This window comes from Equus caballus, chromosome 6, assembly GCF_041296265.1.
Source record: "Equus caballus isolate H_3958 breed thoroughbred chromosome 6, TB-T2T, whole genome shotgun sequence".
Lineage (NCBI taxonomy): Eukaryota > Metazoa > Chordata > Mammalia > Perissodactyla > Equidae > Equus > Equus caballus.
In genome coordinates, this window is record NC_091689.1 from 66,397,280 (window position 1) to 66,410,097 (window position 12,818).

The 12,818-nt window shown below is 40.1% G+C and overlaps 1 protein-coding gene across 23 annotated transcripts in view; it reads left to right on the plus strand.

Annotated features, from left to right (window-relative positions):
• CCDC91 (coiled-coil domain containing 91) overlaps nucleotides 1-12,818 on the plus strand; it is a 376,603-nt gene that overhangs the window by 22,958 nt on the left and 340,827 nt on the right. For 4 of the 23 annotated variants that reach the window (XR_002808691.2, XM_070271159.1, XM_070271156.1 and 1 more), the window contains exon 1: nucleotides 8,202-8,418. The exons of 1 other annotated variant lie outside the window; for it this stretch is intronic. The gene's annotated coding sequence lies outside the window, so the exon portion shown is untranslated. Of the gene's footprint in view, nucleotides 1-8,192; nucleotides 8,419-8,660; nucleotides 8,982-9,143; nucleotides 9,238-12,818 lie in introns of those variants that run through there. 18 more of the 23 variants (XM_005611003.4, XM_070271160.1, XM_070271157.1 and 15 more) reach the window with 14 other exon arrangements.

Below are 12,818 nucleotides of genomic sequence, written 5' to 3' on the forward strand. Positions count from 1 at the left end.
GAAACAGATTTAGACACTATAGATTTGATACCCTCTGTGCCTTTACATTCTTACAACTATGCCTTCAAACTTAGAAAACTGTTATCAAAAAAAAACTTGACTAGTTTTTTATTTATGTATATTCTAAACTCTAAGTCAGGTACTCCTGAATTGACAACATAACAAATATCCAGGCAGAACTGGTCTCCAATAGGGATAACTTTCTTTCAGATGTTTGGGTGATTTTTTTTTCTATGCTAGGTTAAAGTTTGACACAAGGACACAAAAATCTCTTTTATCATTAGAATCAATTAATATCCAAAACCCCTCAAAAAAGAGAAACAAATGGAAGGGCTTCCACTGTTCATATGCAATACTTTGCTTTTTCTGGTCAACTTAAAAAAAGTGATCAGATTCTCAACCCAAGAATGCCACCAGGGGTTCGACCATGTTCTTTCTAACTCAGTTTTTCAAACTTCGGAGTTTTCTCATGATGTGTTAACTTTGTGGTGCACCAAAAATTTTGAAAAAGTTTAATTCAAACTCAACTTATCTTAGTTGTAGCAGCTCTTGCATGGCTTTCCACCAAAAGCATTGCTTGCTGCATCTGCAAAAGTGGTAGAATAACTTGTAAAGAAGTAAGATGATAGTTTAATATAGACACAAAACCTAGGTCACTCTTTGATTTTTCAAAATGCATCATAAAAAGTAGTGTTTAGCAGCCAGAAGTATGACATTTAATTAAGCATTTGGAATTATGTAAATACTTTAGGTGTTAGAATTAACCCAGGATATGAAAAAATATTTCAGCATTGATTTTTAACATTTATAGAAAGTTTAATTTCACAGATACAATTTTTTTTTTTTAGGATATAATGAGAGTAAAGGAAACAGAGTGGACACGTGCTTTCTATCTACAATCACCACATTTCTGAGTTATTATTTAGAGATCATAATTAAAGGCAACTGGTCATGTAAATTAGTTTTTATTAATTTATTGTAATGATTATATGGATGAAATGATGGCTTGTCTCGTTTCCCATTCTGGCTTGGGGCTTCTTTCATCTATCAGGCCCTGAGATAATAATAGAATCAATTCATATTTTCAAATATTAAGGGAGCGATACTTGCCCAGTAATGATTCAAGCTAAATTGTGCAAACCTAAATGGCGGCCAATGACAACTCACAAAAGAGTGAGAAGTTAGGGACTGTGTATCTTCTATACAATGGAGATTTCGTAAATAGGTTACATACTGTGCAGAATTCAAAGGAGACCTGATTGGAGCAGGGGCCGGAAAAGTGCTTATTTAAAAGTTTCACAGTTTACTCTTTACATCTTTTATATAAAATATCACAAATTAATATCTGAAATGGTTTTCCATTGGTTTAATGTGAAAGCTGAGTATCACATGAAATCTGAAACACGTGCTCTCAGGGACAGTAGCTCATTTTCAATCTCACTATGACATGAGCATGGACAAAGGGAAGAAGGTAGATAAGGCTCTTTTCCATTTTAAGAAAATGACCATTCATTTTCTAACATTTAACATGAAGCTAGAGATACAGAATTCTACCAGCTAAAACAATTGGGATCGAAAGTAACAGAAAATGTAATTCTAACTGGATTAAATAATAAGTGGGAATTGTTTACATAAATAAAAAGTCCCACAGGAGTGAAGGAAGCTTTAGAACTATTTGATCCAAGCTTCAGCTCCATTTCTCTGAATTTATCAGTGTTGTTCTACAATCTGTATCTTTTTGTCCTTAGACTGGTTTCCTTCATGGTCACAGGATGGTTGTTAAAAGCAATAGGAGTTACATGCTTCTTCACTTATATCCTTGGGAGGAAAGTTCGTTCCTTCCAACAGCCACTGAACAATCTTCCTGAGCTTTGCGCTTGTTGGATAATCCCTGGAACAATTCACAAGGTTAGGGTAATGTCATGATTGATGTAGGACTGGGTTGTTTTTTCTCCCTATCAATAACTGTGGCAAGGGAGTTGGGACTAACTTCTGCCTTATATCAATCAGGACTAACCTTGGAAAAGGTTAGGGTCAGTCTCACGTAATATATCTGAATATTGCCTATTCAATACAGTGGTGGGGGGGGGGTTAGAGTGAAATGCATGTTTGGGTCACAACTACCAGGTTCACTGTAGTATACCCTTTTGCTGCCCAACTACTGTAATTAGCATATATCTTCCTTCTGTCTCTTCAAAGTGTGTTAGCTTCACCTGGAGTTCCTTATGGTCTAGTAACCAATGAAAAATTATTTACTCCCAACAAATGTAAAATTCAATGGGAGAGAAAGGACAAAGTAATTGCAATAGAAACTCCCAATTAAAAAGAGAATATTTGGAAGCATTACACAGTGGTCACTGATCCCTGTCATATTCTGTAGACAGGAATAGTGAGGATTCCTGGCTGGCAGTGGTGTGTGTTCTTTGGTTACTGTTTTGCTCTCTGTATCCTTTATGGCCCTATCTGAGATGGTCACTGGGGAAGATGCTCTTTTCAGGAGGTTACATCATGTTGGAAGCTCATTTCCTATTAGGTTGAGCATAGAAGTCCAAAGCTTGTCCTAAGATTAAATAGTCACAGGCTATTATTAGTCAGGCTTGAGGTTTATTTAGAAATATATTTTCCCTTAAATATTAGGTTTTGAACTATTTTCTTCTCGTTATTTCTGTAGGCAAGTAATCATGGCCAGAGACCATATCTAGTCCAAGTGTTTATATGTTGGATTTCTGTTTCCTAGTAGAAAACATGCTCTGCCATTCTGAATCTAGTACAATGGCCCATCCTGGGATCTCAGTTTAATGGCACCTGCATTGGGAATATTCTAAAAATGAACTTGTAGTGGAGAGGGAAAGCCACCAATAATGTATTCCTTGTTTCCAGAATATGCATGATGTCTCCAGTCACCTCCATAATGAAAATGATTCTCCTTTTAGGTAAGCAGAAATTAGACTTTTGCACCTTTGGCATGCTTAAGATTACTAGGATGTTAGACATTTAGGTTTGAGGTCTGAAGGGTACTGTTCCTAAGAGTGTAGACTACAGAGCTTGCCAGCTTCTTATAACCTGCAACGTAGGGACTGTCCCTGTAATATCTTATCTAGTCTACACATCATGAACATCACTGGTTTATCGAGTCAATTTATAACGTACGTTACGTTAACCAACAAGCCCCTAATTTTATCTATGAAAAGCAATTTATAAATTTATTTTATTGATTAGCAAAGTCTCAGGTATTGATGGAAGATAATGACAGCTGAAGCATGTCTGGTGGCTACATTTGGAATGTAGGCTTTCTAATAAAATACCAGCTGAATATTTGTACCGTGTGAATTCTAGATTATGGCAACTAATGACCATTAGAGGATAAAGTAAAGTAAGTAACACACGTGCACATTTAAATCACACTACACGCACTAAAGCAATTTGAGGTAAAGTATAACAACAACAAATTCAAACTGACTTAAACAATATTCGATACCTGTAAGGACCAGTAGCAGAAAGATCAAACTCTCTATCGATTTGATGTGAAGGCTCACATAACTGAACAATCCAGTATAGGAAAAGGAAGGGGCCAGAAATGTGCTTATTTAAAACCTTCACAGTCTGTTCTTTACATCCTTTTCCCTATATACAAGGTTCTAAACCTTTATTTTATTTGCTTAGGGTTCCAACTCCAGGTCTCTTTCATTCTCTTGGTCATAAAATGACTGCCTTCAGCAAGGACCACACGCTTTCTTATTCATATCAAGGGGGTGAAAGGGAGCCATATCACACAATTTTGGAGAAAAAGTCCTGTGATTGGTGCTCAATCTCAAAACACTTCTTGTGGCCAGGGGAACATAATAGGTCAGGATTAGATTATCCTGATTGGATCAATTTTGGGATAAGGGCGAGGTTAATTCTGCCCAAACTTCTCAGATGCGTGCTGCACAATATGGGAAGAGTGGAAGAAATATCTTGAAGGCAAGCGTTCACTATAATCTTTTTCAAAGCATATAAGTATATAACAACTATATTATTTTCTTTATTGGAGTAAAAAAAACACCTAATTCTAGGCATATGTAATAAAGACTCTAACTTCATTTTTGATGTTTGACTGTTGACAACTTTCAAGCCCTCACCTGTTCCGTCTTGCCCCACATCTGGGCAGGCTGATAAGAAAGCCTGGGTGCTCCCTTTGGTGCCAGTGAGAAATTCAGGCTACACAAGCCCCTGCCCCTGCATGGGAATTTTCACCCTAGCTCCATGCCCTAGCCACCATAACATCCCCAGAGGCCAGTCTCCCACCTCACCTCCCCCCAGCCACCCCAGCCATTTTGGACTTGTTTGGGAAGCCTGCCCTGCTCTTCCTCGGAAGTCTCATTATGTGACTAATAAACCTTCTTATACTCTCTTGGTGCATGTGTGGCATCATAAGTCTTGAAATTTGAACCAGATTTAAGGTGGGTGTCCCTCTCATTTCTATGGGTGATTGCAACAGGATGTAAATGACAACAGTAGTAAGTTGTAGTGTTTCATTATTCTTAACAGCAAGTGTAGTATCTTCCTGCCGAATCCCCTACCTCTTTGAATAGCACCAGAAACCTGGGATACATCTTCTGTCCTTTCCTATTTTTTTGCTACTCACATGCTTTTCAAATCCTTTTTGCCAACTTCATGGCTCCAGGCTCAAGTCAGGTCTTGATAGTTCTTCATTCTAGTTATTTCTTTGTCTTCTAACTGGTCTCTCTGTTTTTCCAGTCTTGGTCACCTCTTCACTATCTAATAATCCATCCTTTACACTGCTGCTGAAGCAATTCTCCCTCAACCCAGCTTAAATAATCCATTAGTTTTCCATTATCTTCAGGATAGATTTCAGATTCTTTAGCAGTTGACAAAACTCCCCATTCATCGTGCCCCATCTACATTTCCCATTTCATCTGCCACATTCCCACACACCACCACCTTTGCTTCCATTATACCTACTGACACACTATACTTACCTCCACAGTTCATAGGCAAGGAAATACACACACATGTACATGTTCCTGTGTCTGGAGTACACTTTTGTCTCTTCCTAGCTTTGCCAATTCCTATTGATTCTTCAAGACTCATCTTGGGCTTTACATTTTATGAGAAGTACTTATTTTTTTTTTTAGATTTTTTTTCCTTTTTCTCCCCAAAGCCCCCCAGTACATAGTTGTATATTCTTCATTGTGGGTCCTTCTAGTTGTGGCATGTGGGACGCTGCCTCAGTGTGGCTTGATGAGCAATGCCATGTCCGCGCCCAGGATTCGAACCAATGAAAACTGGGCCGCCTGCAGCGGAGCGCACAAACTTAACCATTCAGCCACAGCGCCAGCCCCGAGAAGTACTTATTTAATGCAGGTTGAGCAAGGTGCTCTTCCTCCATATTTTAACAATAAACTGATTTTAGTGCTTATTATCACTGATTTAATTATCTTATCTTTCTTCAAACTTGATCCTCTTGAGGGCAGGAACCATGTTTCTCATCTCAGAAGGTTACTATCTATTAGGGTGATGGGCCTGAAGGTACATACACAACAAGGTACATAATAATACAAGATGGCTTATGGAAAATACCCTGAAAGGCAATAGACTCATAAATTCTAGAGGAGATAAAAAGAGGCTGTGGAAAAATCAGGACTTTCACACATTGCTAGTAAAATGATATAGCCACTTCAGAAAGGTTTCTCAAAAGGTTAAACATAAGAGTTCCCATATGACCCAGCAATTCTACTCCTAGGTATATACTCAAGAGAAATGAAAACACAGGTTGACACAAAAATTTATATATGAATGAACATAGAAGCATAATTCATAATAGCCCAAAACTGGAAACAACCCACACAACGCACTGAAGAACGGATAAACAAACTTTGAAAGCATGATGTGAAGTAAAAGCAGCCAGTCACAAAGGACTACATATTGCATGATTCCAGTCATATGACATAAAGTGGATTAGCGCTTGTCTAGGACTGAGTGGCGGGGAATGGCAGGAATGGGGAGTGACTGACAAAGGGTATGAGGTTTCTTTTTGGGGTGATGAGAATGTTCTAAGGTTGATTGTGGTGATGGTTGCACATCTCTGTGAACATACTAAAAATCATTGAATTGTATACTTAATAAAAAAAGAGGGGCCGGCCCAGTGGCGCAGCGGTTAAGTTCACACGTTCCGCTTCTCAGTGGCCTGGGGTTCGCTGGTTCGGATCCTGGGTGTGGACATGGCACTGCTTGGCATGCCATGCTGTGGTAGGCGTCCCATGTATAAAGTAGAGGAAGATGGGCACGGATGTTAGCTCAGGGCCAGGCTTCCTCAGCAAAAAGAGGAGGACTGGCAGTGGTTAGCTCAGGGCTAATCTTCCTCAAAAAAAAAAAAAGAAAAGTCATAGATTGCTTTGGGGAGGGAAGAAAGACATCATGGTGGTGCTGAGATTTGGATTCACTGATAAACAAATGATGTGAAAAGCAGAGGCAGTGTGTTGTAGTGAATAAACAAATCCTTTGTCGGGCAGATCTGGCTTTGAATCCTGCTCTGCCCCTTGGTCAAGTTCCCCTCCCTAAGTCCGTATCCTTATCTAAAAAGTGAATATATTAATATACTTAATTGGAGGATTAGTGTGATGACAAATTAGATAATGGATTTAAAATACTTAGCCCAATGCCAGGCACATGGTAAGTGCTCAATAAATATTAGTTTCTATTATTATTATAAATCTGTTTAATATTGAATATTGGATTAGGTAAGACAGATGGGACATGTAGATATATAATGGAAACTCTCAGAGGCTCATCTGAAGTTTCCAGCAGAAAGAGACATGAGACACAAAATGATATAAAGGTAACTGTATTCAGTTTAAGAAACATGGAATACCTTTCTTCTAATCATTAGACATTATGCTAGATCGCTGGATATACAAAGACAAATGAGAAGTAGATTGCCAGATACACAAATGAGAAGTGGCCCTTGATTTGGTGGTCTAGGAGACAGGTAAACAAATATGCGTAAAAAAGCGTATTTCCTATAATAGAAATCTGTTTGCTGTGCATACAAAGAAGATGGTGGATGGGAAAAACGGGTGTAGAACAGGTGACATTTGTGCTCAGTATTGAAACTGCTCACTAACCACTGCAGCCTATACTTAACTGGAGAATTGACTGTTAGGATTCCTTGCTGATATTTTCCACCTCAAACACAGAGCAGAGATTATTACAGGAGTGAGCCAATTTTGTTCCGTGGAAAGATGAAAAAAATGTCCAAATGTTAAAGAATGCCTGCTATACAATGAATATGAATAGTCCAGAGACTTATGCTCAAAGTTCCCAGGTTACTTGTCTGTCTGTCTCACTAGACTGCAAACTCCTCAAAGTCAGAGATCTTGAATGTTGCGTGTTCCAGTAGGCCAAGTTAGACACTGAATAAAAAACTGTTAAATAAATATTCTCCAAATCGCTCCCAATCAAAATGGAAGAATCTCTAACAAGTGGCTTGACTGCTGACTGCTTCTCTTTTACAGCTATTGACAGTCTGAAATGGACCAAAAAAAATCGATATAACCATGCTTTCTTTCAAATAAAACTCAGTTGTGTCATTCTTTCTTTTTCCTTTTCTTCAAGAGCAGCTATTTGACTGAAGGCCTGGATAAAAGGGGTGGCTTGGTAGCTGAAAATTGTCTCTGAAACAGAGATGGCATGTATAAACTGCTGTGATCCAGTGTTGACAAGACCAAAAGTAATTCCAGAGCAGAGTTCTTCGACGGAAGTCACACAGCGGTGGTCTGGAGAGGCTCCGGGCTCAGGTGCATCCGGGTGCTTTAGAGTTATGCCAAGATGCGACGGAGCAGTTGTCTAGTCAACTATTTCTTGAGCACTTACTACATGTCAGGCACTTACCTCAGTTCCAGTTGTTACTGAATTCTGCTTTGAGGTGGTGAAGAGATGAGGCGGGGCTCTTCTCAGGAACAATCCTATAGAACCCCTGTTGGGAGGGGCATTTTGGGGATGGTTTTATTTGCACAGATTAGGCATTGAAATGAGGCCTGTCATTCAAGAGGAATGGGAAGCTATAACTAACTGGCAGTGGCACCTGAGTCATCCATCCCCAACCCTCGGCGGACCACTCAAGCGAGAGCGCGGGGCTCGGAAAATGGGGCCCTCAGCATGGGACCACGTGACGCGCACGCTTGCGTTGAGTGACAGGCGCAGCGTGGGGCGGGCCTTGGCGGAAATCAACTTCCGGGGGCAGAGGTGTTCGAAGCCGGGTGGTGCGTGGGCTACCCCAAGTGGCGTGGCTGGGGCCGCGGCGCCCCCCGCGGTCTGGGTCGTGCCCCGGGGTGCGCGTGCGGGTCTGTGTGCCGGGGGTGGCTCACCTGGCGGCGTGGGGGAGCGGCGCGGCGCGGCGGCGAGAGCCGGGAGCAGGTAAATGGACGCTCGCCTTCGGGCCTGGGGCCGGGGGCCGCGGGCCGCGGGCCGCGCGGGGCGGACGGCGCGCCCGGAGGCGGCCTGGGCGCGGGCCGGGAGCGCCCCACCTGGGCGGGGAGCGCGGCAGCGCTTCCGCCACCCGCCTGTGCCGGCCTCGCCCCCGGAGGTCGCCGGGCCTGGGCGTCGGGGGGCGTGACCCGCCTCGGGCTGGGACCGAGCCTAGCTGCCCGGCAGGGAGCGCCCAGCGGTGCTTGCTCTCGCCGGCAGGTTTCGGCCCCTGCACGTTCTAGGAGCGAAAGTCTGCGCACAAGTACACGTGATTATTGTGTCACCGAAGCTCCCTCTGAGCGGACACTTAGATGCTTGCCCAGTTTTCACCGATCGCTCCTAGCTTATGTTTCCCCTTCGACTTTGGCAAATACACCGGAGTCCAGGCTCTGCAACGTCCTCAGCGACATTTCGTTATAGTTGCTTTGGGCCACATGTTGCAATCACAGTGGCATTTCGGGGTTAAGGCGAGAGCCAGTAACTTTCCAAGTGGCGAGGCAACCTTCATCCCCGTAAGTGCGCCCCCTTTTCCCCCAATAAAGATGTTTCGTCCGTCTGCCGGTGTTGTGTACTGCAGAGAAAATCTTGGGACGTGAAACCTATTTTTGGCTTCACTTTAAGGAGTGGCAACTCTATGAAAAGCAGAGCTGAGTGGTTTTTTTTTTTTTTGGTAGGATGATGTGTTGCTGGTACTCTCACTTGCTTCCCTGATGAGAGCTGGGGCAGAGCCTGATTTCCTGGAGGGTAAATTCCTGGCCACAGCTGTAGGTGACTCAGCCGCCCCTTAAGAATTCCGACTCTTTTCCTTCCCTCCCCCTCTGAACCATGCGGATACCGATGCCACCTTCCTCTCCAAATATTTATCCGGGCTGTAGTTGGATGACGGCTTTTGGAAGTAGTCTGCATGTTGCATAGTAGAGTGATTGGGGTAGACTAACGTTTCACCCCACAATTTGAGGCAAAATACCCGGAATATTTAATTGGTTAGGGTGACAGGGACTGGCAATAAATTTCTTTGTTCTCTGCCATCGAAGAGCTCTACATTTCTAATCATCCCATTTGTCGTCTGCTACAGTTTCTCTTGAGTTGAGGGGATTGTCTGTCCTGTATCTGTTAGGTAAATGGAGCTGGGGGATGCCGGGGAGAGTGCACCTGCGTGGTGCTGGCTAGCTAGGAAATTGTGTGGTAGAGAATTGCTCTAGTTACAAAGTTTGGTATCCTCCAGGCTGGCTAGGAGGTTGTTCTGTGGGCTGAGAAATCTTCTTATGAACTGGTTTCTTAGCAACAGTATAAGCCAAATGGAATAAACATAAAAAAATACAAAGTGATGAAAGTAACAAGTTACCTCTTCACTTTTATTAAATGGAAAAATGTATCTTTTTATTGGAGGGATCGGCCCAAAACTTCTGAGAACTTTTTATTTTAATCATCTTAATACCCGACAAAAAGAAACTGCAGAAAGTCATCACAGAGGGACAGCACTTTTTTTTTTTGTTGATGGTGATGGCAGTAAAAAAAAGATGTTTACCAATTAGCTGATCTGAAACTTACATGGACAAATAAGAAATTGTCTCTAAGAGGCGTTTTATCTTGTAACTCTAGCTGTAGATTTAAGATTTGTAAAGTATATAGGATTGTTATGAATAAAGAAGGTATCTGAAGATTTATCGTCTTTCCCTTGATAGCAGAAGTTGGGGTGGAAGTGCGCAGAGGTAGATGAGATTGTTTCCATTGGTCAATTGGAAAGGGAGTGTTTAGTTAAGTTGTTTCCAAATTATAGCTCATAATCACTGTGCACCTTTATCAGCCTGTTCCTTGTGATTTTTGGTCTTTCTTGAAAGCTCATCAATTTTATTATTTTGTGTCCGAACAATGAGACTAATAAAAAAAGGCAGCTCTCTTTAGATTACCTCTTTGTATCAATGCCTATTTCTTATTTACTAATCATAAATCAATTTTTTTGATTGGTAATATTTCTAAGGATTTTTGTTTTCCCTGCTGTCTGTCCCCCACCCCCATATCCAACAGTAAGTTGGGTTTAGCTCATTTAATTTGATGCATACTTTTCAAAAGGGTATGTCCTATTTCTTTTAAAATTTAGATTTATTGAGGTATAATTTACAAGTAAAAAAACCTGTTTTTAGTATGTTGTTCTGTAAACTGATAAATGCATGTAGTTATGTGACCACCACCACCATCCAAAGAACATTTCCATCATTCCAAAAAGTTCCCTCATGCCCCTTTCTAGTTAGTTCCCTCCCCTCACCCATAGGTCCTGGCAACCACTGATCTATTCTCTCTCTCTAGGAATGTAGAATTTGTTTCTGGTTTCTTTCACTTACTGCGTTTGTGATTCATCCGTGTTGCTGCATGTGTCAGTGCTTTGTTCTTTTTTTATTCCTGAATACTATTTCATTGTATGAATATATGACAATTTGTTTATTCACCAGTTGATGGATGGTTAGGTTGTTTCCAGGTTTTGGCATTTAGGAATGAAGCTGCTATAAACATTCATGAGCAATTCTTTGTACGTTCATGTACAGGTCTTTGTGTAGACATATGTTTTCATTTCTTGTGGTTAAATATCTAGGAGTGGAATTCTTGGATCTTGTGGCAAATGTTTAACTTTATAAGAAATTGCCAAGCTATTTTCCACAATAACTGTTTCATTTTGCATCCCTATTAATGATGTTTGACAATTCCAGTTGCTCTGCATCCTGGTCAGCATTTGTCATTTTATTTTTAATTTAGCTATTCTAATAGGTATTTAGTGATATCTCACTGATGTTTTAATTTGAATTTTCCTATTGACTCATATGTTGAATATCATTTCATGTGCTATTATTTGCTGTCTGTACATTTTCTTTGGTGAGGTGTCTGTTCAAATCTTTTGTCTATTTTTTATTGGATTATTTTCTCCTTGAGTTATAAGAGTTTTACATAATCTGGATACAAATCTTTTATCAAATATGTGTTCACAGATATTTCCTTTCAGTCTTTGGTTTGTCTTTTCATTTTCTTAACAGTGTCTTTAAAATAGCAGAAGTTTTAAATATTGAAGAAGTCCAGTTTATCATTTTTTCTTTTATGATTTGTGCTTTTGTGGTCTATCTAGGAAATTTTGCCTAACCCAAAGACGCAAAGATTTTTTTACTATGTTTTCATCCAGAACTTTTATAGTTTTAGATTTTATCTTTAGGTCTATGATTTATTTTGATCAGTTTTTGATTGATTTTTGTATGTGGTGCAAGATATGGGTGAAGGTTCTCTCTGTCTCTCTCTTTTTGTCTAAATTGTCCTACACCATATATTGAAAAGACTGTCCTTACTATCCTTCGGTAAATTTTCTTGGCACTTTTATAAAAAATCAATTGACTATGGGGCTGACCCTGTGGCTTAGTGGTTAAGTTTAGTGCACTCCGTTTCAGTGGCCCAGGTTTGGTTCCCGGGTACGGACCTACACCACTCGTTGGCAGTCATGCTGTGGTGGTGAGCCATATACAAAATAGAGAAAGATGGGCACAGATGTTAGCTCAGGGTGAATCCTCCTCAAGCAAAAAGTGGGAGATTGGCACAGATGTTAGCTCAGGGTGAATCTTCCTCAGCAAAAAAAAAAAAAAAAAAAAAAAAAAAAAATCGATCGATTATGTATGTGTGGATTCATTTCTAGACTCTGAATTCTGTCCCATTGTTCTCTGTATCTCTCCTTTAGCCAAAACCACACTGTCTTCATTACTGTACTTCATAGTTTGTCTTGAAATTAGGAAGTCTGAATCTTCCAACTTTGTTGTTCTTTTTCAAAATTGTTTTGGTTATCCTAGCTCCTTTTCTATCCATGTAAATTTTTAGAATCAGCTTGTCTGTTTGTATAAAAAAGCATTGAAGGATTTTGATTGAGGATGCATGGAAGTTAGAGATAAACTTGGGGAGAAACAACATCTTAATATTATTTTCTAATCCATTAATAAAATATCTTTCTCTCTTTACTTATGTCTTTGATTTTCTTATTAATGTTTTGATGCTTTCAGCATAAAAATCTTGCACATATTTTGTTCTGTGTGTAAAGTGTTTCATGTTATTTTGTGCTGTTGTAAATGGTAATCTTTTAAAAATTTCAATATCCAATTATTTATAAATAAGTTGATATTTTGTATTGACCTTGAATCCTCACCTTTTTAAATTGACTTATTAGTTCTAGGAGCTTTTGCAGACTCATTGGGATTTTCTACATAGATAATCTTGTTGTCTGTCAATAGAGACAATTTTATTTCCCAGTTTTATTTTCCCATCTGGTTGCCTTTTATTTCATTTTCTTGTCTCATTGCAGTAGCTAGGACTTCCAGTGTGAT